The following is a 26,513-nucleotide window of genomic DNA, read 5'->3' on the forward strand; positions in this document are numbered from 1 at the left end:
TGTAACACATACACAGTATACTTTTCATGGCCACTGCTAACAATTTTAATACAGATGTGGAAATAACACCGATAAACACCTCAGAAATAACATCAATGGTTTGAAATCAGTTGTATGTTTGCTATCATGGAGATAAATAACATGGAATAGTAAATAGATTTCAAATTATTAAACTATATATATATGTATAGGCAGAATAATTGAGGTATACAGTTTCCTAGACTATATCTGTACATTAAACGCCTATCAGCAACTGTATTGTCAATTTGAAATCAATATATCTTCTAGATGAAGCACAGTTTTCTGGTGATTGAAATGGTAAATTGGTGGGAACATTTTACTAAAAATGTAGATTTGTAAAAGGAAGGAAAAATTAAAGTTTTGCATATTAATCAGAAAGTTGCTCCATATAAGAGATGATGTGGAAAAACTTAATAGGATCCCTAAGTGACTACACACAAAAGATGAGACATTGGAGATAACATCGAAGGTTTGGAGTCAGTTGTATGTTTGCTGTGATTATGGAGGTAAATAAAATGGGTAACCATAGAATAAAACACTTGAAATGTCCTTAAGAAAAGTGTGAAAGACCTTCTGGTAAAATAAATGTATACTTTAATAAAAGGAAGATATACTGTGACGGCAAGTCCAAAAAGTTAGAAAAAAAATTAATGGGTTAAAGAAGAATATAAACTGGATTATTTGAAGAAAGGGTTGTAATGCAACCCTGAATTCATCATTTTAAGGATTATTGATCATTTGAACAAGGAATCCAAACTCTTATATGCAAACATAAATTCTTAAAGCACCAAGTAAGCCTAAGGTAGTTCTCTAAAGTTCCATTAAGGTTCCTCTTTAGAAGCTCAGTGTTACAAAAAGAGATGCATGAATACATTCATGCATTAATAACAAACGTATTTTCTGGGCATGGTGGCCCAGGCCTATAATCCCAGCACTTTGGGAGGCTGAGGTGGACACACGAGATTGAGCCCATCCTGACCAATATGGTGAAACCCCGTCTCGACTGAAAATACAAAAACTAGCTGGTTGTGGTGGAACATGCCTGTAGTCTCAGCTACTCAGGAGGCTGAGGCAGGAGACTTACTTGAACTCGGGAGGTGGAGGTTGCAGTGAGCCAAGATTGCACCATTGCATACTCCAGCCTGGTGATGGAGTGAGACTCTGTCTCAAAAAAAAAAAAAAAAAAAGAAAAAGAAAAAAGAAAAACAGAAAAATCATATTGGCATGTAGTGTATGGGCCTTGATCCTATTAGGACTTTTTTTCTGGTATAGGTCATGAAGTTTCTCAACACCAGAGTGAATTCATTTAAATCTTCAACCAGGTTTCAAAGAATTAATTCTTCAAATGAAAGAAAGAGGTAAATCCAGTTGAATCTAACTCACACATTTATAACCATCTCCAAAAAAAGTAACTCCACATTTTTGGCCATATTTCTTTGAAATAGCTGTTGTTTATTTTGGCCCTGTTTCTCTCCTAGATACTGATATCTAGTAATGAGCAGAATCCAAGTATTTAGCTTTACCAATTTTGGTTCATTATCATCTTTGCAGGCTAAGTATATCCAATGAAGTTTGATTAGGGTGTGAGGGTGATTTTGGGTTTTGTATCATAGAACCAGGTGAATGATAACTATGGAGGCCTGCACTTACCTAAGGAAAGAAGGATGAGGTAGCCAAGGCAAAGTGTTGGCTGAATTAGACAATTATAAAACTTACTGCCCCATCCCATTGTTATGACAGTTTCAGCCATATCCAAAGCATAGTTTTCAAACAACAGGTCATGCTTTTTTTTTTTTTTTTTTTAATGTTTCCCAACTCATTTTATGAGGCTAGTATTACTCTAATAACAAAACCAGATAAAAACATCAAAATACAAAAAACTACAGACCAATATCCATTATGAATATAGATACAAAATGCCTTAATAAAATACTAGCAGACTAAATTCAGTAACAAATAAAAAACAAATAAAAAAGTATATACAACGTGACCAACTGAGATTTATCCTAATTGTTCTCTACAGAACTTATCCCAATACAGCATACTATGTATTTATTATTTTTTTTCAGTTTTATTTTATTTTATTTATTTATTTATTTATTTTTTATTATTATTATACTTTAAGTTCTAGGGTACATGTGCATAACGTGCAGGTTTGTTACATATGTATACTTGTGCCATGTTGCTGTGCTGCACCCATCAACTCGTCAGCACCCATCAACTCGTCATTTACATCAGGTATAACTCCCAATGCAATCCCTCCCCTCTCCCCTGTCCCCATGATAGGCCCCAGTGTGTGATGTTCCCCTTCCCGAGTCCAAGTGATCTCATTGTTCAGTTCCCACCTATGAGTGAGAACATGCGGTGTTTGGTTTTCTGTTCTTGTGATAGTTTGCTAAGAATGATGGTTTCCAGCTGCATCCATGTCCCTACAAAGGACACAAACTCATCCTTTTTTATGGCTGCATAGTATTCCATGGTGTATATGTGCCACATTTTCTTAATCCAGTCTGTCACTGATGGACATCTGGGTTGATTCCAAGTCTTTGCTATTGTGAATAGTGCCGCAATAAACATACGTGAGCATGTGTCTTTATAGCAGCATGATTTATAATCCTTTGGGTATATACCCAGTAATGAGATGGCTGGGTCATATGGTACATCTAGTTCTAGATCCTTGAGGAATCGCCATACTGTTTTCCATAATGGTTGAACTAGTTTACAATCCCACCAACAGTGTAAAAGTGTTCCTATTTTTCCACATCCTCTCCAGCACCTATTGTTTCCTGACTTTTTAATGATCGCCATTCTAACTGGTGTGAGATGGTATCTCATTGTGGTTTTGATTTGCATTTCTCTGATGGCCAGTGATGATGAGGATTTTTTCATGTGTCTGTTGGCTGTATGAATGTCTTCTTTTGAGAAATGTCTGTTCATATCCTTTGCCCACTTTTTGATGGGGTTGTTTGTTTTTTTCTTGTAAATTTGTTTGAGTTCTTTGTAGGTTCTGGATATTAGCCCTTTGTCAGATGAGTAGATTGAAAAAATTTTCTCCCATTCTGGAGGTTGCCTGTTCACTCTGATGGTAGTTTCTTTTGCTGTGCAGAAGCTCTTTAGTTTAATTAGATCCCATTTGTCAACTTTGGCTTTTGCTGCCATTGCTTTCGGTGTTTTAGACATGAAGTCTTTGCCCATACCTATGTCCTGAATGGTACTACCTAGGTTTTCCTCTAGGATTTTTATGGTATTAGGTCTAACATTTAAGTCTCTAATCCATCTTGAATTAATTTTCGTATAAAGAGTAAGGAAAGGATCCAGTTTCAGCTTTCTACTTATGGCTAGCCAATTTTCCCAGCACCATTTATTAAATAGGGAATCCTTTCCCCATTTCTTGTTTCTCTCAGGTTTGTCAAAAATCAGATGGCTGTAGATGTGTGGTATTATTTCTGAGGACTCTGTTCTGTTCCATTGGTCTATATCTCTGTTTTGGTACCAGTACCATGCTGTTTTGGTTACTGTAGCCTTGTAGTATAGTTTGAAGTCAGGTAGCGTGATGCCTCCAGCTTTGTTCTTTTAACTTAGGATTGTCTTGGCAATGCAGGGTCTTTTTTGGTTCCATATGAACTTTAAAGCAGTTTTTTCCAATTCTGTGAAGAAAGTCATTGGTAGCTTGATGGGGATGGCATTGAATCTATAAATAACGTTGGGCAGTATGGCCATTTTCACGATATTGATTCTTCCTATCCATGAGCATGGTATGTTCTTCCATTTGTTTGTGTCCTCTTCTATTTCACTGAGCAGTGGCTTGTAGTTCTCCTTGAAGAGGTCCTTTACATTCCTTGTAAGTTGGATTCCTAGATATTTTATTCTCTTTGAGGCAATTGTGAATGGAAGTTCATTCATGATTTGGCTCTCTGTTTGTCTGTTACTGGTGTGTATACGAATGCTTGTGATTTTTGCACATTAATTTTGTATCCTGAGACTTTGCTGAAGTTGCTTATCACCTTAAGGAGATTTTGGGCTGAGACAATGGGATTTTGTAAATATACAATCATGTCATCTGCAAACAGGGACAATTTAACTTCTTCTTTTCCTAACTGAATACCCTTGATTTCTTTCTCTTGCCTGATTGCCCTAGCCAGAACTTCCAACACTATGTTGAATAGGAGTGGTGAGAGAGGGCATCCCTGTCTTGTGCCAGTTTTCAAAGGGAATTTTTCCAATTTTTGCCCATTCAGTATGATATTGGCTGTGGGTTTGTCATAAATAGCTCTTATTATTTTGAGATACGTTCCATCAATACCGAATTTATTGAGCATTTTTAGCACGAAGGGCTGTTGAATTTTGTCAAAAGCCTTTTCTGCGTCTATTGAGATAATCATGTGGTTCTTGACTTTGGTTCTGTTTATATGCTGGATTATGTTTATTGATTTGCCAATGTTGAACCAGTCTTGCATCCCAGGGTTGAAGCCCACTTGATCATGGTGGATAAGCTTTTTGATGTGCTGCTGAATCCGGTTTGCCAGTGTTTTACTGAGGATTTTTGCATCGATGTTCATCAGGGATATTGGTCTAAAATTCTCTTTTTTTGTTGTGTCTCTGCCAGGCTTTGGTATCAGGATGATGTTGGCCTCATAAAATGAGTTAGGGGGAATTCCCTCTTTTTCTATTGACTGGAATAGTTTCAGAAGGAATGGTACCAGCTCCTCCTTGTACCTCTGGTAGAATTCAGCTGTGAATCCATCTGGTCCTGGACTTTTTTTGGTTGGTAGGCTATTAATTATTGCCTCAATTTCAGAGCCTGCTATTGGTTTATTCAGGGATTCAACTTCTTCCTGGTTTAGTGTTGGAAGAGTGTAAGTGTCCAGGAAATTATCCATTTCTTCTAGATTTTCTAGTTTATTTGTGTAGAGGTGTTTATAGTATTGTCTGATGGTAGTTTGTATTTCTGTGGGGTCGGTGGTGATATCCCCTTTATCATTTTTTATTGCGTCTATTTGATTCTTCTCTCTTTTCTTCTTTATTAGTCTTGCTAGCGGTCTGTCAATTTTGTTGACCGTTTCAAAAAACCAACTCCTGGATTCATTGATTTTTTGGAGGGTTTTTTGTGTCTCTATCTCCTTCAGTTCTGCTTTGATCTTAGTTATTTCTTGCCTTCCGCTAGCTTTTGAATGCGTTTGCCCTTGCTTCTCTAGTTCTTTTAATTGTGATGTTAGAGTGTCAATTTTAGATCTTTCGTGCTTTCTCTTGTGGGCATTCAGTGCTATAAATTTCCCTCTACACACTGCTTTAAATGTGTCCCAGAGATTCTGGTATGTTGTATCTTTGTTCTCATTGGTTTCAAAGAAAATCTTTATTTCTGCCTTCATTTCATTATGTACCCAGTAGTCATTCAGGAGCAGGTTGTTCAGTTTCCATGTAGTTGAGTGGTTTTGATTGAGTTTCTTAGTCCTGAGTTCTAGTTTGATTGCACTGTGCTCTGAGAGACAGTTTGTTACAATTTCTGTTCTTGTACATTTGCTGAGGAGTGCTTTACTTCCAATTATGTGGTCAATTTTGGAATAAGTGCGATGTGGTGCTGAGAAGAATGTATATTCTGTTCATTTGGGGTGGAGAGTTCTATAGATGTCTTTTAGGTCTGCTTGCTGCAGAGATGAGTTCAGTTCCTGGATATCCTTGTTAACTTTGTGTCTCGTTGATCTGTCTAATGTTGACAGTGGAGTGTTGAAGTCTCCCATTATTATTGTATGGGAGTCTAAGTCTCTTTGTAAGTCTCTAAGGACTTGTTTTATGAATCTGGGTGCTCCTGTATTGGGTGCATATATATTTAGGATAGTTAGCTCTTCCTGTTGAATTGATCCTTTTACCATTATATAATGGCCTTCTTTGTCTCTTTTGATCTTTGATGGTTTAAAGTCTGTTTTATCAGAGACTAGTATTGCAACCCCTGCTTTTTTTTGTTCTCCATTTGCTTGGTAAATCTTCCTCCATCCCTTTATTTTGAGCGTATGTATGTCTCTGCGTGTGAGATGGGTCTCCTGAATACAGCAGACTGATGGGTCTTGACTCTTTATCCAGTTTGCCAGTCTGTGTCTTTTAATTGGAGCATTTAGTCCATTTACATTTAAGGTTAAGATTGTTATGTGTGAACTTGATCCTGCCATTATGATATTAACTGGTCATTTTGCTTATTAGTTGATGCAGTTTCTTCCTAGCCTCAATGGTCTTTACATTTTGGCATGTTTTTGCAATGGCTGGTACCGGTTGTTCCTTTCCACGTTTAGTGCTTCCTTCAGGGTCTCTTGTAAGGCAGGCCTAGTGGTGACAAAATCTCTAAGCATTTGCTTATCTGTAAAGGATTTTATTTCTCCTTCACTTATGAAACTTAGTTTGGCTGGATATGAAATTCTGGGTTTAAAATTCTTTTCTTTAAGAATGTTGAATATTGGCCCCCACTCTCTTCTGGCTTGCAGAGTTTCTGCCGAGAGATCTGCTGTTAGTCTGATGGGCTTCCCTTTGTGGGTAACCCGACCTTTCTCTCTGGCTGCCCTTAAGATTTTTTCCTTCATTTCAACTTTGGTGAATCTGGCAATTATGTGTCTTGGAGTTGCTCTTCTCGAGGAGTATCTTTGTGGCGTTCTCTGTATTTCCTGGATTTTAATGTTGGCCTGCCCTACTAGGTTGGGGAAGTTCTCCTGGATGATATCCTGAAGAGTGTTTTCCAACTTGGTTCCATTTTCCCCCTCACTTTCAGGCACCCCAATCAGACGTAGATTTGGTCTTTTTACATAATCCCATACTTCTTGCAGGCTTTGTTCATTTCTTTTTCTGCTTTTTTCTTTTGGTTTCTCTTCTTGCTTCATTTCGTTCATTTGATCCTCAATCGCTGATACTCTCTCTTCCAGTTGATCGAGTCGGTTACTGAAGCTTGTGCATTTGTCACGTATTTCTCGTGTCATGGTTTTCATCTCTTTCATTTCGTTTATGACCTTCTCTGCATTAATTACTCTAGCCATCAATTCTTCCACTTTTTTTCAAGATTTTTAGTTTCTTTGCGCTGGGTACGTAATTCCTTCTTTAGCTCTGAGAAGTTTGATGGACTGAAGCCTTCTTCTCTCATCTGGTCAAAGTCATTCTCCGTCAAGCTTTGATCCATTGCTGGCGATGAGCTGCGCTCCTTTGCCGGGGGAGATGCGCTCTTATTTTTTGAATTTCCAGCTTTCCTGCCATGCTTTTTCCCCATCTTTGTGGTTTTATCTACTTCTGGTCTTTGATGATGATGGTGACGTACTGATGGGGTTTTGGTGTAGGTGTCCTTCCTGTTTGATAGTTTTCCTTCTAACAGTCAGGACCCTCAGCTGTAGGTCTGTTGGAGATTGCTTGAGGTCCACTCCAGAGCCTGTTTGCCTGGGTGTCAGCAGCAGAGGCTGCAGAAGATAGAATATTGCTGAACAGCGAGTGTACCTGTCTGATTCTTGCTTTGGAGGCTTCCTCTCTGGGGTGTACTCCAGCCTGTGATGTGTGTGGTGTCAGCCTGCCCTTAGTGGGGGATGTCTCCCAGTTAGGCTACTCAGGGGGCAGGGACCCACTTGAGCAGGCAGTCTGTCCCTTCTCAGATCTCAGTCTCTGTGTTGGGAGATCCACTGCTCTCTTCAAAGCTGTCAGACAGAGTCGTTTGCATCTGCAGAGGTTTCTGCTGCTTTTGTTGTTGTTTACTGTGCCCTGTCCCCAGAGGTGGAGTCTACAGAGACAGGCAGGTTTCCTTGAGCTGCTGTGAGCTCCACCCACTTCGAGCTTCCCAGTGGCTTTGTTTACCTACTTAAGCCTCAGCAATGGCGGGCGCCCCTCCCCCAGCCTGGCTGGTGCCTAGCCACGAGATCGCAGACTGCTGTGCTAGCAATGAGGGAGGCTCCGTGGGCGTGGGACCCTCCCGGCCAGGTGTGGGATATAATCTCCTGGTGTGCCTGTTTGCTTAAAGCGCAGTGGGAGTTACCCAAATTCCAGGTGTTGTGTGTCTCAGTTCCCCTGGCTAGGAAAAGGGATTCCCTTTCCCCTCGTGCTTCCCAGGTGAGGTGATGCCTCGCCCTGCTTCAGCTCTCGCTGGTGGGGCTGCAGCAGCTGACCAGCACCAATTGTCCGGCACTCCCTAGTGAGATGAACCCAGTACCTCAGTTAAAAATGCAGAAATCACCGGTCTTCTGTGTCGCTCGCGCTGGGAGTTGGAGATTGGAGCTGTTCCTATTCGGCCATCTTGCTCCCATGCTTCTTTACAGTGTCAGGAAATCAGTTAGTTGGTTCTTGTAAGCATTAAAAACAAAAATATAATTAGTGCAATGATAAATAAAATAGAGAGTAAAAAATCCACAGAGAAAATAAATGAAATATTTCTTCAAAAAGTTTTTAAAAGTTGAAAAATCATTATCTGGATTGTCTAAGAAAAAAGAAGAGAAAACTCAAATGAAAACAGGACATTACTACCAATTTTATAGAAAGAAAAGATTATAAAACAATGCTATACACAATTATATCCACACAAATTGGGTAACCCAGAAGAAATGGACAAATTCCTAGAAACATACATGTTACCAAGAATAATTCCTAAAGAAATAGAAACTCTGAATATACCTATAATTAGTAAGGAGATTGAGTCAATAAACAAAAGCACATGCATATGTGCATACATGGCCACAAGTTTGGGAACAAAGCGCTTCACTGACAAATTCTACCAAATATTTAAAATAATATTAACATCAATCTTTTTGAAATGCTTCCAAAAATTAAAAAAGGAAGACTTTCAAATTCACATTATGAGGTAATGTTACCCTTATACTAAGTCCAGACCAAGATACTATGAGAAAACTACAAGCCAATATTTTTGGTAAGGATTGTTGCAGAAACCCTCAAGAAAATGTTGGCAAATCACATTTACTATCACATTAAATCCCAGCACAAACAACTAGGTTTTATTCTTGGAAAAGAAGGATGGTTCAATATACCAAAAATTAGTAGAGTGAAAAGAAAAAATTATTCCTTTGTGATTGTTTCAGTTGATGCAGAAAAATGATTTTAGAGAATTCAGCACCCTTTCAGGACTAAAACATACTATAAATTTGGAACAAAAGAGAACTGTCTCAACATAATGAAGGTCATATATACAAATCCTATAACTAACATTATTCTCAATAATGAAAGACTGAAACCTTTTCTTCTAGGATAAACAATGAGACAAGGAATTCTGCTTTTGTCACTTCCATTCAACATAATATGAGTACTGGAATTTCTAGCTAGAGCAATTAGTCAAGAAAAGGAAATTGTCATTCAAGTAAGAAATGAAGAAGTAAGTAAAACTCTTTTTTCATAAACAACATAATCTTAAGGTAGAAATCCCTGTATAAAGATTCCACTCCCTAAAATGTCAGAACTAAACAATTTATCAAATTTACAGAATACAGAGTTAGTATACACAATTAGTTTCTTTTGGGTGTGGTGGCTCATGCCTGTAATCTCAGCACTTTGGGAGGCAGAGGTGGGTGGATGGCTTGAGTTCAGCAATTGAAGACCATCCTAAGTGATATGGCTTGGCTTTGTGTCTCCCCCCAAATTTCATCTCAATTTGTAATCCTCACGTATCAAGAGAGGGAGGTGATTGGATCATTGGGGTGGTTTCTCCCATGCTGCTTTTGTGATAGTGAGTTCTCAAAAGATCTGATGCTTTTTATAAGTATCTGACATTTCCAGTTTGCATATATCTCTTCTGCCACCATATGAAAAAGGTCCTTGCTTCCCCTTTGCCTTCTGCCATGATTGTAAGTTTACTGAGGCCTCCCCAGCCATGTGGAACTGAGTCAATTAAACCTTTTTGCTTAATAAATTACCCTATCTCGGATGTTCTTTATAGCAATATGAAAATGGACTAAATTTTCATACTGGGCCAAATGACAAAATACCATCTCTACAAACAACACAAAAATTAGTTGGATGTGGTGATATGTGCCTGTGGTCCCAAATACCTGGAAGTCTGAGCTGAGAGGATCATTTGAGCCCAGGAGGCAGAGGCTGCAATGAGCCAAGATATAGCCACTGCACTGCAGCCTCGGTGACACAGCAAGACTCTGTCTCCAAAAAATAAATAAATAAAAGATGTATAAATAATGTTTTTGTATAGTAACAATGAACAGTCTGAGTAAGAAAATTTTAAAAACCAGTGCCAGTTTAGCCAACAGGTAAATGAGAACTTGCTAAACATCACTAATCATCAGAGAAATACAAATGAAAACCACAATGATATATTAACCCCTACCTGTTAGAATGCCTATCATTAAAAAGAAAAATTGATAATGCTAACTAGAATGTGAAGAAAAGACAACCCTTGCACACTGTTGGTGTGAATGTAAGTTAGTAGAGCCATTATGGAAGACAGCATGGGAGTTCCTCAAAAACCTAAAATTGAACTACTGTGTAGTCCAACAGTCCCACTACTAGATATATACCAAAAAGAAACAACTCCAGTACATCACAGAGGTATCTTCACTCTTAATATTCATTGCAGCATTATTCTTAATAACCAAGATTTAGAAACCTAAGTATCAGTAGATAAATATATAAAGAAAATGTGATTTATGAATACAATGGAATACAGTATAACAGTTTCTCAGAATGGTAAACATTAAGTTATGATATGATCCAATAATTTTGTTTCCAAGCATACACACAAAATCATTGAAATCAGGGGCTTAAACAGATATTTGTGCATGTATGTTCATAGCACAATTAACAACAGCCAAAAGATGGAAACCTAAATGCCCATCAATAGATGAGTCAAAGAAATACGGTCTATCCATACAATGGAATATTGTTAGCCTTTCTTTTTTTTTTTTTTTTTTTGAGACAGAGTCTTGCTCTGTCACCCAGGCTGGGGTGCAGTGGCCGGATCTCAGCTCACTGCAAGCTCTGCCTCCTGGGTTTAGACCATTCTCCTGCCTCAGCCTCCCGAGTAGCTGGGACTACAGGCGCCCGCCACCTCGCCCGGCTAGTTTTTTGTATTTATTTATTTTTTTAGTAGAGATGGGGTTTCACCGTGTTAGCCAGGATGGTCTCGATCTCCTGACCTCGTGATCCGCCCGTCTCGGCCTCCCAAAGTGCTGGGATTACAGGCTTGAGCCACCACGCCCGGCCATTGTTAGCCTTTAAAAAACTTCTGAAACATACTGCAACATGGACAAACCTTCAGATATTATGCTCTGTAAAATAGGCCAGCATGCAAAGAAACATATTATGTGATTCCATTTATATGATGTTCCTAGAGTAGTCAAATACATAGAAGCATGTTGTTATCAAAGGTTAGGATGGGTGAGAAGTAATGGGGAGTTACTATATACATGAGTAGTTTTATATGGAAACATAAAACATTCTGGAGATGGACTAGTGAAGGCTGTACAATAGTTTGAAGTTAAGCCACTGAATGATACATTATAAAATGGTTTACAATAACAAATTTTATATGTACTTTACCGCAATGAAAATTACACAAGATGATATGAGAAAGTACAATAAGGGAGTCTTATTGAGATGGGAAGTAGGTTAGAAATGGCTTTTCTAGGGACGTGGAATATTAGTTAAAAAAGGGTTGTGAAATAGTGAAACAGGAAAGGCTCCCATTTCCCCACTGCAGGGCATGTGCTGGGGGTGTGGCTCACTTCTTCAGTACCCACTGTTCTGCTCAAACCACCAGGGGAGCATACACACGGGCAGGCTGTGGGTCTCTGACCTGCTGGCAGTGTTTGGGGGTGAATGTTTACAGCTCCTGAAGTCCCAGTGGGTGTGTGTTATAGGGTGCTCTTTTAGTTTGCCTTCTACAGGCGGCATGTAATCAGCTCAATTAGACCCTGTACCTTGTTGCAATGACAGAGGGCTTTCTGTATCCCGGAGTTTCTTGCCTTGGTGTATTGGAAGAATTGGATCACATGGGGGCTTGGAGAATGAGTGCAAGGTTTTATTGCATGGAGGTAGCTCTCAGCAGATAGGGGAGACAGAAAGGAAATGGTTTTCTCCTGTCAGGCAGGTAGGGGTCCTGGGATCTTCTCCCACTGACCCAGCCAAATTGTGCATTGTTCTGCTTGTCCATGGCTGCCAGCCTGCCAGTACCTGTTGGCATGCTCTTCTGCCAGTGTGCTCTGGGCAAGAGCCACTGGTGTCTGTTTCTGCTGATGTGTTTCTCATGATTTCCAGCTCCTTCTGCCTCCATATTGCTACTGTGTCCTGTATTTATAGGCCCAGGATGGGGGCATGACAGGCCAGGGTGGTCTTGGAAAATGCAATATTTAGGCGGGAAGGCAGAAGTGCCTGTCCTCACCTCGTTCTGTGAGGGTGGAGCCTTATCCAGGCCCATACCCTCCTCTATCAAGCACTTCCCTTCCCCTCTTCTGCATCATTTAAAGGAACCATGCTCTTATCAATCAATTCGGTTGATAAACTAATATTGAACAAGGCGTTCATGCAGACAACATGGTCACAACTGAGGACACAAAAAGCTTGTTTCTCAGTAACTGAAAGAACATTGCTCTTGAGGGCTACAATGAAGATAAGTGAGCACAAAATGAGGCTTGGCAGGTCAGTTAGGATAAATAACATAATTTTTAGTTTACTATTTTTAAGGGGAAGATATGAAGCAATTGCAAGGGCTTGTTAAGAAAAAAGTTTGATGGAATTTGTGTGTTTTGGCAGGACTCTGTGGTCAGCTGGGAGGAGCAGAGATGAAAGCTAAAGGGATCAGTTTGGTGGGGGGATAATGAAATAGGTCTTAAATTGATGGTGGTGATGGGGGCACAACTCTGAAAATGCTTAGAACCATTGAATTGTGCACTTGAATGGTCAAATTATACAGTATGTAAGTTATATCTTGCTAACTGCTTTTTTAAAATTAAAAAAAATCCCAAACAAAATAAATCACTGAAAAGAAATATAATACAAATTATTAGATTTTCCTTTGTGGTACATATTAGTTAATCACGCTTGTGTTCAGTTCTGTATGTGTGTGTGTTCCTGTCAGAGAGAGAGAGAGATACATGGAGGAGAAGGAAAGGAAAGAGAGAGAAAGAGAAACTGTCTGTGATGTAAAATGTCTCTTTGACTGTGAGTCGGAGTCATGCTTGTCAAAACTTCATTCCCCAACTTCTTTCTTATTACATTTTCTGTACTGCTCTCATTACATTTTCTTTTCCTGCCCAGCTTTAACTTCTAATCAATCGCTTAAGTTTATTTTTAAATTCTCCCCTTCTTGTTCCGTGAAGACGTCATCCTTCACACACAATCCTGAATCTGCTCTAAGAGCCTGTTTTTAATGTTTTCATTTGGCTTCCAAGTGACAACAAATAAATGATATACTTTCTACCACTCAACTTATCAATTGTTTTTCATAAGCCCCTAATAGTTGTGCAATATAATCTTCATAACATTTATGGGCTACACTTTTGTCACTTGCACAGTGGGAGAATTGATGGCCCTAACATAGGGGTTTACTGTAACAGTTAAAACAAATATGTACAACCTGTAAATTAAAAATTTTCCACTTATCATAGCTTTTATTTGAGCAACAACATCTTGTTTCTCCTCATCATAATTTCTTCCTTTACTTGACCTCTTTGTAGCTTTTGACAACACTAACCTTCTAAATTCTTCTCTCCCATCACATTTTTGCCTTTTCTCTGATTTCTCTGATTATTATTATTCTGTTGAATTCTCTGAGTGGATTTTCTCCTGGTTCACCTAATTCATTAATTCTCTCCATATCTTCAACCACCACCTCAACTTGCTGATTCTTCAGCCTCTATCTGTAGCCCAGACATCTTGATGAATCTGAACTTCTATATTCTGTAACACATCAGATATTTTTCCTTGGCCTTCCATGGGAACTTTGAAAATAGCATCCTGCCATGAATGTTTTCCTTCTCTCTTGCTTCATTTCCAATCTTAATTAAGACACCACAGCTCAGAGGGTTACCCAAAGATAAAAAATTTATCATTGATTCTTCTCTTTCACTGGTCATATTCAATTGGTTAGCCACTTTCTTTTTCTGTACCACTACTTGGTGCACATTCTTTCTTACTTTCTCTGGACTTTAGCAATCACACTTAGCTCTCTGACTTCAGTCTCTGCCTTCTCCAACTCATCCTCTAATTTAGAAAATGTTTGTAAAACAGATCTCATTATTTTATAGCCCAGATTGAAATTCCTTTTTTTTTTTTTTAGCTGTCAGAATGATTTTATTGAAATTTTTTAGTACAATGTTAGAGGATCTTAAAATCTTATATTTTAAACCAATACAAGCACTGCAAATGATATCTTCCTGAATCTAGTTGATGTAGTATCTAAAAAGAAAAGTGATCATATGAATATCTAAAAGTTGACTAACGTAATTTAAGTTGGAGGCTAAACAACTTTGGTATATTCATATTTCTCTAGCTCCTGTTTTTGGCCAGGTAAGTGCCAAGTCCACCCCCATTCAGTAGAATTGGACAGGACCAATGTATTTGGTGGTCTCACTTAAGTTTCCACGCCAGGAGCAGCAAGAAATGTACAAATTCTGGGATTAAGTTGCTCCCAAGACAGTCTTCATCACCTTTGTGAACTGGAAAAACCAAATAGTCAAGGTCTGAATTTCCATTGTGTGTGGCTAAGTCCAGTCTCATTGGTTCATAAAAGTATTCTGAAGGACATTAAAATACAAAGGTGGGGCTAAATAATGATAGAAACCATCAGTTCTGAATTCAGAGAATGACAATGCAGGTTCCTATATCCTTTTTAAAAATCTGAGATCATTATTTTAAAACTAGCTCTATACATTCTTAGGCTTTAAATTTAATGTTAGCTGGAATGATTACCTGTAAAGGTCAATTGGCTTTAGGCCTTGGCGATTGCTCAATATAATTTTGGAATTTTAGGATGCAGCATTTCAGGTAAGTGACAGTTGTGTTTTAGAAGAGGTAATTTAAAAAATGATCCAGAACTACACTGCTCTGATATGTCTGACGTATACCCCCCAAAATGTGTCAGTGTCCATATTAAGCTAAATAAAATTTGGTCCAAATTAAGCACAATAACCAAGATGGTTTATATGAAACTGAGTTATCAAAAAAAAAAAAAAGAAAAATTCAAAATTCATGGTATGATAATTATACATTTTCCAAGGTTCACTCCAAAGTAAAAGGCTAATTAATTCTATACAGGGTTTTACCCAAATGTCCATAGGCATTATCATATATATTTACACAGAAGGCTTTAATCTGAAGTCACCTTTGGCAACCTCGAAATATATAAACTATGACTTCCACAATGAAATTACATACTTGAAAGTTGTCACCTCAAAGTATTGAAAGAACAAAGGAAGAGATGACCTGTACCCGTTAAAAATCAAAATGACAAAAACATTTCTCATTTAAGACAGTTCACTTAAAGACCAAATAACTACCACCATTTCCCCCAAAACTGGAAAGAAATGATCTTGAGCTTTAGAACGGGAAACAATAAATCTTAGCACATACAAAGATCGGATGCTTTTGCCAGTGATTAACCTATCATTGCTGAGTACCTACAGCTAAACATCCAGAAAACAAAAACAAGTCAGAAGTCAGAGTAGGCTTGCTGGGCACTTCCCATTCTGGATTTATAGCGGGGCATGGCTTAACAGGTAGGACACGGATTCCCCATTGTGTGCCCTTCGGATTGCTTCGGCCAAGATCATGGAAATGTCAGTGACCTGAATCTTGGTGCAGTGTTTCATTTTGTCCTCTTGCGGAATTGTGTTTGTGGACCACAGCCTCAAAGGCAGCATTATTTATTCTGGAAATAGCTGGTCCAGACAAGATCCCATGGATAAGGACAGCATACACTTTGGTGGCTCCAGCTGACAGCAGCTTGTCCGCGGCATGGCAGACGGTGCCGCATGTGTCAGCCATGTCATCCACGAGGATGGCCACGCGGCCCTTCATGTCGCCCACCAGGACCATCCGGTCCACTTCATTCGCCTTCTTCCTCTCTTTGCGGATCAAAGCAAATTCCACATTCAACCTGTCTGCAATTGACCTGACCCTTTTGGCTCCCCCTGCATCACGTGAAACAATGATACAGTTCTTCCACTCGGCAGTGTTTTCCCGAATCCACTGCAGGACTGCGGGCTCCGCATACAAATTTTCCACAGGAATATCAAAGAATCCCTGTATCTGAGAGGCATGCAGGTCCATGGTGATGATGTGATCCGCTCCGGCCACCGACAGCATATTGGCCACAAGTTTTGCAGAAATTGGGGCATGACTCTTGTCCTTTTAGTCTTGTCGGGCATATGGGAAACACGGGATCACGGCAGTCACCCTGGATGATGACGCGATCTTGCAGGCATTGATCATGATAAGGAGCTCCATCTGGTTGTCGTTAATTTCCCCTCAGGGCTCTGCATGATGTAGACATCTTCCCCTCTCACACTTTCACCAGTCTCCACGCTGGTCTCCTGGTTGCTGAACTTCTCGGTGACCACCTTGCCCAGTTCCAGGCCCAGACGGTCGGCCACGCGCTGGGACAGGTCCTGATGCGAGCTGCAGCTGAACAGCGCGATGTTGGGCATGGTAGGGCGCGGGACTCCGAGGGGCGCGCGGTGGCGGAGATGGTGGTGGAGGCGACAGCGACAGCGACGCGGGGGGCTGCTGCTGCTCCAGATTGAAATTCTTGACTGTCTCTTCATCTTCTGTAAAATTATCTCTAGACATATTGTGGCTTAAACTCTAGTAGTTTCCTATACCTCCTCCCACTGTTTATACAGTGAGAATGTATTCTGGGTATGTGACCATGAAGTGAGTTGTAGGATGCAATGAGCAGAAGGAACATAGGCACCAAGACAACTGCTGCTGCCAGGAATACTTCCTAACGTCAAGCCCCATTAGGAAGATTGAACAAATTGTAGAGAACCTAAAACATCCCTGTAAGTAGAGAGAAAATATATTAAGCAATTAACCAGATTATATAACATGCCATTAGTTACTTTACTTTCTTCCTTTCTTGTTTAATGGTACAAAAGACTAGGTAGGTGTGTACTGCTAGCATCTTCTTCCTGCTGCTCAAGTTTGCATTTCGTGTAAATTCCCTGTGAATAAATATTTTACTACCTACCCACTATAGTTCTCTGCCTCCTTCTTTGGTCTGAGCTTGCACTCTATTAATGGCAGCTCAAGGAGTTACCCAAACTAGACATCAGAAATTTATCACTGATTCTTCTGTCTCACTGGTCATGTTCAGTGTTCAGCTAAGTGAAATATTTATGGAGGGCAATTCTTGGTTCTAGCATGAAGTTTTGTTGGGAAAACTGGTGATCCAATCAGTAGTCAATTTATGAAATGGGCTTGGGGAATGAAGGATCCCTGGGGAAAATCTTGGGTTAGCTGACCTAGTCAATAGAGTGACCAATGAGTCCCATGTTTGAGGCACATGGGCATCTACATGACTACAGGATATTCTAAAAATATGTATGAATCGCCCCGCGATTCATAACTCTGTTGGAGGAACTAAAAATGGGTCATGGCTGTAAGGAAGAGATAAAAATGACGACGCATATGTCTAGGAGGCCTCTGTCATGAGAAGTGCCACGGGAAACAGATACGTAGTTAGCTGCAGAGGCAAAAGTAAGAAAACTGGTGTAGGAATTGAAATCAGAAAAGAATATGTAAATGTCCACTATTCTGCTGGCCACCAAGCTAGCCAATAAGTTTTCAGATCAGGATAAGAAGTCAGAAATTTTCGGCCTGGCATGGTGGCTCGCGCCTGTAATCCCAGCTCTTTGGGAGGCCAAGGCAGGTGGATCGCGACGTCAGGAGTTTGAGACCAGCCTGACCAACATGTTGAAATCCCGTCTCTACTAAAAATACAAAAATTAGCCAGGTGTTGTGGTGCATGCCTATAGTCTTGGCTATTCAGGAGGCTGAGGCTATTCGCTTAAACCCAGGACAAGGTGGAGGCTGCAGTGAGCTGAGATGGCACCACTGCACTCCAGCCTGGACAACAGAGCAAGGCTCCATCTCAAACAAACACACACACAAACAAACAAAAAAAGAAATCAGAACCGTTGGTATGTATATACATTAAGACACAGGACAGAAAGCTCCCCAAGGTGAAAGTGTGTGCCATCGTGTCACATACAGATTGGGATGGAAAGACCTAGAACTCATTGGAAATTGAGGATGATAATGAGACTGATGTGACACTGGAAGATGAGATGGAGAAAGATAGAATGGAGGAGGCCCAATGCGTATTCAGCATAAGCTGAATATTGAGTAGGGACGTGCTAGAGGCCAGTTGCCTATGCTGGAGCATATGCCATCTGAACTGGTGGAGATTACTGCTGAGTTTCAGCAGGAACCTGGGGAGACCATTTCTGCATGGCCGCCGAAGTTATGGGATATGGATGTACATGGTATGTAACTTTCTGGATAAGAAGCAGAAAAGGTAATAAAACTACCCATATTGTCTATGACAACACTTGGGACAGACTAAGTAGCATCTTGGGCGCCCATGTCAGGGGATTAGGTTATTAGCTCCTGTTGGAAAGTATAGCCCAATAAGGAGGACTTGCCAGGAGGGATACCCCAGTGGAAATATATAGAGGAAGTACAGCAGATCCCAGGGGAACTAGGAATTTCCTACAGAAGCGATCATAAAACTTATGAAGCCTTGCAGACTGGGAGCTGCAACTAGGAAGCTGCTAACTTCCTCCCTTTGAAGGATTGTGACTAGAAGGCAATATAGATTGCCAGACAGTCACAGGGAAATACAAGAGAGCATTCTGGTGTAGTAAAAGCTGGGGATGGCATGACTGGTTCAAAGCAACTTTAGTAACCCTAGATGGCCTGATACAGATGCCAGATGGCTTGTGGATAATGAAAATGGATTACAGAAAAATTTTAAAGTGATGCCTTTCATACATGTTCTTTGTCAGATATTTCTTTGCTACAACACTTAGAATATTACCTAAGAACTTAGAGTACTGGATTTTGCTGATTACTTTTTTTAATATTGCCTAACGACAAGCTCAGAGGATCAGTTTGCTTTCACATGGGAAGGACAGCAGCAGACCTTTAAGGTGTTACTGCAAGAATGCACATACAGCCCTATAATCTACAAGATGGTGGCCTGCAACTGAATTCTGTTTTCATCCCCCTAAACATATTTAGGACTGTTGACCAGATGGTAGGAGACCCCAAAATTTGCTTTAACTTGTGAGTAACATAAGAAATCATCTAGATGGCTTAACACACTCTCAGTGCTTTTTTTCCTCTTTTTCCTTTTTCTTTTTTTTTCTTTTTGATAGAAAAATTCTTTAAGCAAAACAAATCTACACGTTGAACTTATAGCTTAACTAGAATAAATCTAAGTTAAACTGTATAGAGACCAAACAGATAATGACTGTTATATATGCAGGCTTTCTCAAAGCAGGGATTCCTAGTTCCATGTAAGACCTCTTAAAAGTGAAAATTCAATTCTGTAGATGAAAACGTTATCCTAGCGGGTTAACCATACAATGTCATACACAGACGCTGCTTTTAAGCCATTTTTTTCCATATTCATATAGTTTCAAAACATGAGAAGTATTTTACTTATGGGAAAGTGCCAAATTGCCTGATATTCAAAGTATCTTAGAAATGCTAAATTTTTGTAACATTGGCTTCACTCTGATTTAGTCCATACACATCAATGTACACACTGTCAAAGTACTATCTTAGAACAATTAATGTTTGCATTTTTGGAATCTAGGAATGAAAATAAAACATCTAATATAGCCATGTTTTCAAATAGGTAAGTTTCCTTATATAGCATTTATTTATTGTATAAGCAATATAGGTTTTTTCTTTCAATTAAGTCCCATTTAGTGACTTCCTAAAGACATTGTTAACAGCATAGAAACTTGAGGCATTTCTCTTTATTTTTGTGTGTGTGTGAGACGGAGTCTCGCTCTGCCGCCCAGGCTGGAGTGCAGTGGCCGGATCTCAGCTCACTGCAAGCTCCGCCTCCTGGGTTCCCGCCATTCTCCTGCCTCAGCCTCCCGAGTAGCTGGGACTACAGGCGCCAGCCACCTCGCCCGGCTAGTTTTTTGTATTTTTTAGTAGAGACGGAGTTTCACCGTGTTAGCCAGGATGGTCTCGATCTCCTGACCTCATGATCCGCCCGCCTCGGCCTCCCAAAGTGCTGAGATTACAGGCGTGAGCCACCGCGCCCGGCCGGCATTTCTCAAAAATAAACTTATTTAGTTTTCAGTTTTAGTTACTAGTGCCTGCCTGTGAAAAGGACCTTAAATGATTTAACCCTAAAGCCACATTCATTCCTGTATGTACGCAGTCTGTTATCTGCAGAGAAGTATTAAGACTTCATTCCTTTTTCATTTCTTTTCATAGTATAAAATACTAGTCAGATGTGCATTGTAAGTGGAGAGATGTACCTTGTGTTGCCACTACCCATGATTGCCTCATATATAATTTATCCTTAATGAGTCTTTGACTAAATACCAACCTGGAGTGGTCTGCTCTTTAGTCTGATTTTGCTTTCTACTTATGAAGATGTATCACCTAGTAACTGATCAAAGTAATAAGTTTGAGAAATAAGGCATCCCTGGGGAGAAATTCCAGATTGCTTGACCTAGGCTATGTGATGACCTCATGATCTGCCTGCCTTGGCCTTCCAAAGTGCTGAGATAACAGGTGTGAGCCACCGAGCTCGGCCAGAAGTGCAGTATTCTTTATGTGTGTCAAATGCTGCAGTTAAACAAACAAAAAACTACCACAAAAAAGTTATGTATTTAAATCTTTAAGGTTCTGCTTTCATGTTGACTGTACTATCATGTACATACTATAAAAAAATAGTTGAGGAAAGACATATTAGAAGAACTATCAGCATCCTGTCCCCACAAAAATACAACTAGAAACAATTCAAATCCAAGAAAATTATCTTGCTTTTATCAAAATTTTGGAAAGAAGCAAAGATAATTCCTAGGATTACAAAATTGGAAGAAGCTGTGACTGGTAACAGAAAGAGTTATTTCATACTGCATCACTCCTACCCAAGGCCATAATACCAAGCACAGAGAATTTCCCTTGACCCACAATTGCCAACGTTGGGGGAAGGAAGTAGAGGTGAAAATTCAGTCTTTCCACTGATCTGGGAATCTTCAAAAAAAGGCCACTTTGAGTTCATTCCAGGGGAACCACTTAGAATGCAAGGGGGCTCAACTGCCTGGGATAAACTGAGGACAAAGAGTAGGACACTAATTATAGTAACTGGCAAGTAAATCTTAGTGGCTTCTCTGTTCGCAGAGCAGAAATGACACATATTAAAGATGCGGCTTGCAGATAGGGTCCATGGAGAGCTGCGTGGTCAAAAGTGCATGGCTGATGCTTAAAACATCTAAGGCCTATGGACTCATGTTGGCTGCTTTTGTTGTATGCTTTTCTCTTCTATGCTGCAAGGTATAGTTTCATCTCACTGGATTCAAAGGTTAGAATGGGCATGGATCCACGGCATGCAAAAAGACCTTGGTATTAATGTTTTACTGGTTAAACTTTTATGGTACTGGGGAGGAACACAGCCTTACAGTCTGCCATGGGATGGTAGCTCATGAGTTAATTCTGTTTTCTTTTTTACCTGGCATTGTGTGGTCACCTTACATAGATGACATTATGTTAGTTCCTCCTAAAGACCACTCTGATTTTGGAGATCAAACATTTCTGGTCATGAGAATTATGAGAATTAGTGGTGAGTGTCTACAAAATGCAGGGACAAGGCACTTGCACAAAGAAGTGGGTTTAGAATTAAGTCTTTGGTGAGGTACCTGGGTTTCAGGAAATCTGAAACAAACAGCACTTGTTCTGCTCAAATATTTCTTTCCTGTACTAAAAGAGTGAAGGAGTAAAAAAGTAGAGAGTTTCAGAAATCTTGCCAGTTTTCACTTTCTACCTGGAAAAAATGTCTTTACCCAGGTACTGCTCTTTGCTGTTTATGTCCTAAACTAACTGTCTCTTGAAGCTAGTGCTAACACTGCATTTCTGAATAATGATTCACCAGTAGAGTAAGTTTAAAGATGTCCTGGCTATGTGTTTGTTATGGAAAACAGGAAACAGCCAGTGATTTCTACGGAGCATATTCTCAAAACAGTCTCTAATATACGCAATAATAAAACCTTTCTTCTTTTGCATATGGAAGGTTGCAATTGTCCATTTTCATATTACTATAATTTTTAGAATATGTAGCACATCTATATGGTTCAAATATCAAAGTAAAATGAGAAGCATATTAGAGAAAGAATCAAATAGATAAAACAAATAGTGATAAAGGGCATATCACCACCAATCCCACAGAAATACAAATGACCATCAGAGAATACTGTAATCACCTCTATACAAATAAACTAGAAAATCTAGAAGAAAGGAATAAATTCCTGGATACATACACTCTCCCAAGACTAAACCACGAATAAGTTGAATTCCTGAATAGACGAAAAACAAGTTCTGAAATTGAGGCAGAAATAAATAGCCTACTATCCAAAGGAAGTTTGGGACCAGACAGATTCATCACCAAATTCTACCAGATGTATAATGATGAGCTGGTACCATTCCTTCTGAAACGATTCCAAACAACAGAAAAAGAGAGAATCGTTCGTAACTCATTTTATGAGGCCAGCATCATCATGATGCCCAAATCTGGCAGAGACACAACAAAAGAAAAGAAAATTTCAGGCCAATATCTCTGATGAACATTGATGTGAAAATTGTCACTAAAATACTGGCAAACTGGATCCAGTAGCACATAAAAAACTTACCCACCATGATCAAGTCAGCTTCATCCCTGGGATGCAAGACTGGTTCAACATATGCAAATCAATTAACGAAATCCATCACATAAACAGAAACAATGACAAAAACCACGTGATTATCTCAATGGAGGCAGAAAAGGCCTTTGACAAAATTCAACAGCCCTTCATGCTAAACACTAAATAAAAACTAGGCATTGGTGGAATGTATCTTAAAATAATAAGAGCTATTTATGACAAACCCACAGCCAATATCATACTGAATGGGCGAAAACTGGAAGCATTCCCTTTGAAAACTGGCAGAAGACAAGGATGCCCTCTCTCACCACTGCTATTCAACACAGTGTTGGAAGTTCTGGCTAGGGCAATCAGGCAAGAGAAAGAAATAAAGGGTATTCAGTTAGGAAGAGAGGAAGTCAAATTGTCTCTGTTTGCAGATGACATGTTTGTATATTTAGAAAACCCCATCTCTCAGCCCAAAATCTCTTTAAGCTGATAAGCAACTTCAGCAACGTCTCAGGATACAAAATCAATGTGCAAAAATCACAAGCATTCCTATACACCAGTAACAGAGAAACAGGGAGCCAGATCATGAGTGAACTCCCATTCACAATTCCTACAAAGAAAATAAAATAGCTAGGAATCCAACTTACAAGGGATGTGATGAATCTTTTCATGGAGAAACACAAACCAATACTCAAGGAAATAAGAGAGGACACAAACAAATGGAAAAACATTCCATCCTCTAGCATAGGAAGAATCAATATCATGAAAATGGTCATACTGCCCAAAGTAATTTATAGATTCAATGCTATCTCAATCAAGCTATCAATGACATTCTTCACAGAACTGGAAAAAACTACTTTAACATTCATGTGGAACAAAAAAAGAGATGGTATAGCCACGATAGTGCTCAGCAAAAAGACCAAAGTTGGAGGCATCATGCTACCTGACTTCAAACTATAGAAAAGTCTTCAGTGACCAAAACAGTACGGTAGTAGTACCAAAACAGGTATATAGACCAATGGAACAGAACAGAGGCCTTAGAAATAATTCTACACATGTACAACCATCTGATCTTTGACAAACATGACAAAAACAATGGAGAAAGGATTCCCTATTTAATAAATGGTATTGGGAAAACTGGCTAGCCCTAGGCAGAAAGCTGAAACTGGATCCCTTCCTTGCAACTTATATAAAAATTAACTCAACATGGATTAAAGACTTAAACATAAGATCTATGAAACCTGGAAGAAAACCTAGGTAATACCATTTAGGACATAGGCATGGGCTAAGACTTCATAACTAAAACACCAAAAGCAATTGCAGTAGAAGTCAGAATTGACAAATGAGATTTGATTAAACTAAAGAGCTTATGCACAGCAAAAGAAACTATCATCAGAGTGAACAAGCAACCTACGGAATGGGAGAAAATTTTTCCTATCTATCCATCTGACAAAGGGCTAATATCCAGAATCTACTAAGAACTGAAACAAACTTACAAGAGAAAAAAAAAAAAACCAACCATAACATGGGCAAAGTATATAAACAGAGACTTCTTAAAAGAAGACATTTATACAGCCAAAAAACATATTTAAAAAAGCTTCTCATCACTGGTCATTAGGTAAATGCAAATCAAAACCACAATGAGATACCATCTGAGATACCATCTCATGCCAGTTAGAATGGCAGTCATTAAGAAGTCGCAAAACAACAGATGCTGGAGAGGATGTGGAGAAATAGGAATGCTTTTACACTGGGTGTGGAAGTGTAAATTAGTTTAACCATTGTGGGAAGACAGTGTGGTAATTCCTCAAGGATCCTGTCTCCTTGAACTTGGGGATTCTCTGTAAAGAGGCCCTTGGGTTTCACCATCCAAACACAAGCAAGTCATTCCCAAAGACAAAGGAATATCAGCACACTGACTTAGACCCTCAGGAAGTTACAAGGCACCATCTTTAAATCCCACATTCTTATGGCAGCACTGTTAAAATAATCAGTAATTTTTCATTCCACATAAACATTCACTGATAAGCCTGAGACTTAAAGAAAATGCCAGGAAGTCAAAATAGTGAAAACTACATTGTACTTTGTCAATGTAAATAACAGAAAGTTCCTTCAAAACAGATGTTTCTTTGGAAACAGAGCATTGCAAAAGGAACATACATGCCATAATAAACTATATGCATATTTAGGGAGGTAAAGGAAGACAAAGGTTACTAAAGGGAAACATGAGGATGATGACATAACTGTTTTGAAACAATTATCTTTGGCTACAAACATGAATAACAAAAACTCCGACAGCAGTTTGCAAGGTTGTAGTTTTTGCAGCCTTTTGTGACAGTTTTTGTTATCAGGTCTACAAGCATGTCAATGGTCCCTGTTTGCCAGGATTTTCTTAACATTAGTGACTACTATTTCATTCTCACAACTTTCATAAATTGTAGCCTCATTTGTGTCTACGATAAACCTTCATTTCTGTACAGAAATTGAGTTATCGCTCAGCATTCCTCAGGCTGCACTTGTAACCACAACTCCTGTAGCACTAGATCCTGACCATTTGGCTCCCTGTTGTTCCTATCAGTAGGATCTCTGATGTTAGAATCACAGGCTTCTGTTTAAGAATTGCTTCAGCAGATCCTGAATTGCAGTGAAACAGCTGATGCCAGCAGTTTGAAGACTCCTACAGAGGAACCCAATCAGCAGGAGAATACAGCTTCTTTATGGCCCCGTCTCATTACTTCATCCTGCACTCTTCAATCAATCAGTGATCTCCATACTTTGGCCTACTCCAAAACCATTAAAACACCCAGCCCCAGACTCCTTGGAGAGATGGATTTAAGGTTTCCTCTTATCTTCTCATTTGGCAGCCCTATGATTAAACCTCTTTCTCTGCTGCAACCCGGTGTCTTGGAACAGTGACATGCCACACACGGGGCAATGGACCTATTATGGTTACAGGAAAACCATGACTTGCAGAAATGTGGCAAAAGTTTATAAACCATTTAGAAACAGCAAAAGGAACTTGTGGCCCCATCACTGGCAGAATATTCTATCAACCATGTCCTTCCAAATTGATCTGGCAACAGAACATCCATACCCCAATATATAGACACTGGAGGCAGTTAGAAGTGTGGAATGCAGAAGCAAAGGTGAAACCAAGCCAAGTGGTCGCACCATTCCTAAGCAGAAGTGTAGCAGCTGCTGCCAGCTTGGCTTGCCACTGTCTCATGGATTTTGCCAATAAGGAGGTGAGCAGCCAAGACAGAGTCTAACAGCATCTGACAGATTCTAACAGATTTAAAGAGGCAGAAAAAGCATAGTCAGTATGGTTCCAACTGCCAAGGCTCAAGTCCCACTTGATAATACCAAACCAGGGGAGCCAAGTGTCAGACCCCATGAATCAGGGTGGCCCCTCTGCTGAATACCTTCCTCTAACTTACTGCCAGGCAGCTTTATAGAGACACGGAGAAGCCTGAAGCTGTATTCTAAAGGGGCTGATGTAGAAGGGCCTATATTCCACTGAGAGTAGAGAGATAGATGGAGGAGAAATGGCCAAGAGCCTATCTTCCTCAGCTGGGGTTGAGGAAATGCCTCTTAGCAGCTCTTTATCAGGTGAGTTCCTCTGGCTCTGGAAGAAATCACAGGGTATCC

General features: G+C 39.6%; 1 protein-coding gene and 1 pseudogene across 14 annotated transcripts in view; one reads left to right on the plus strand and one right to left on the minus strand.

The window, feature by feature from the left end:
* The window catches only part of LOC141409515 (thymosin beta-4-like), a 211,121-nt gene that overhangs the window by 5,459 nt on the left and 179,149 nt on the right, over positions 1-26,513 (plus strand). The window contains exon 2 of one of the 14 annotated variants that reach the window (XR_012430474.1): positions 9,234-9,358. The exons of the other annotated variants lie outside the window; for them this stretch is intronic. The gene's annotated coding sequence lies outside the window, so the exon portion shown is untranslated. The remainder of the gene's footprint in view (positions 1-9,233; positions 9,359-26,513) is intronic. 14 annotated transcript variants of the gene reach the window in all.
* LOC141409514 (ribose-phosphate pyrophosphokinase 2 pseudogene) lies at positions 15,560-16,671 on the minus strand (annotated as a pseudogene).

Source organism: Macaca fascicularis, chromosome Y (genome assembly GCF_037993035.2).
Source record: "Macaca fascicularis isolate 582-1 chromosome Y, T2T-MFA8v1.1".
NCBI classification, from domain to species: domain Eukaryota; kingdom Metazoa; phylum Chordata; class Mammalia; order Primates; family Cercopithecidae; genus Macaca; species Macaca fascicularis.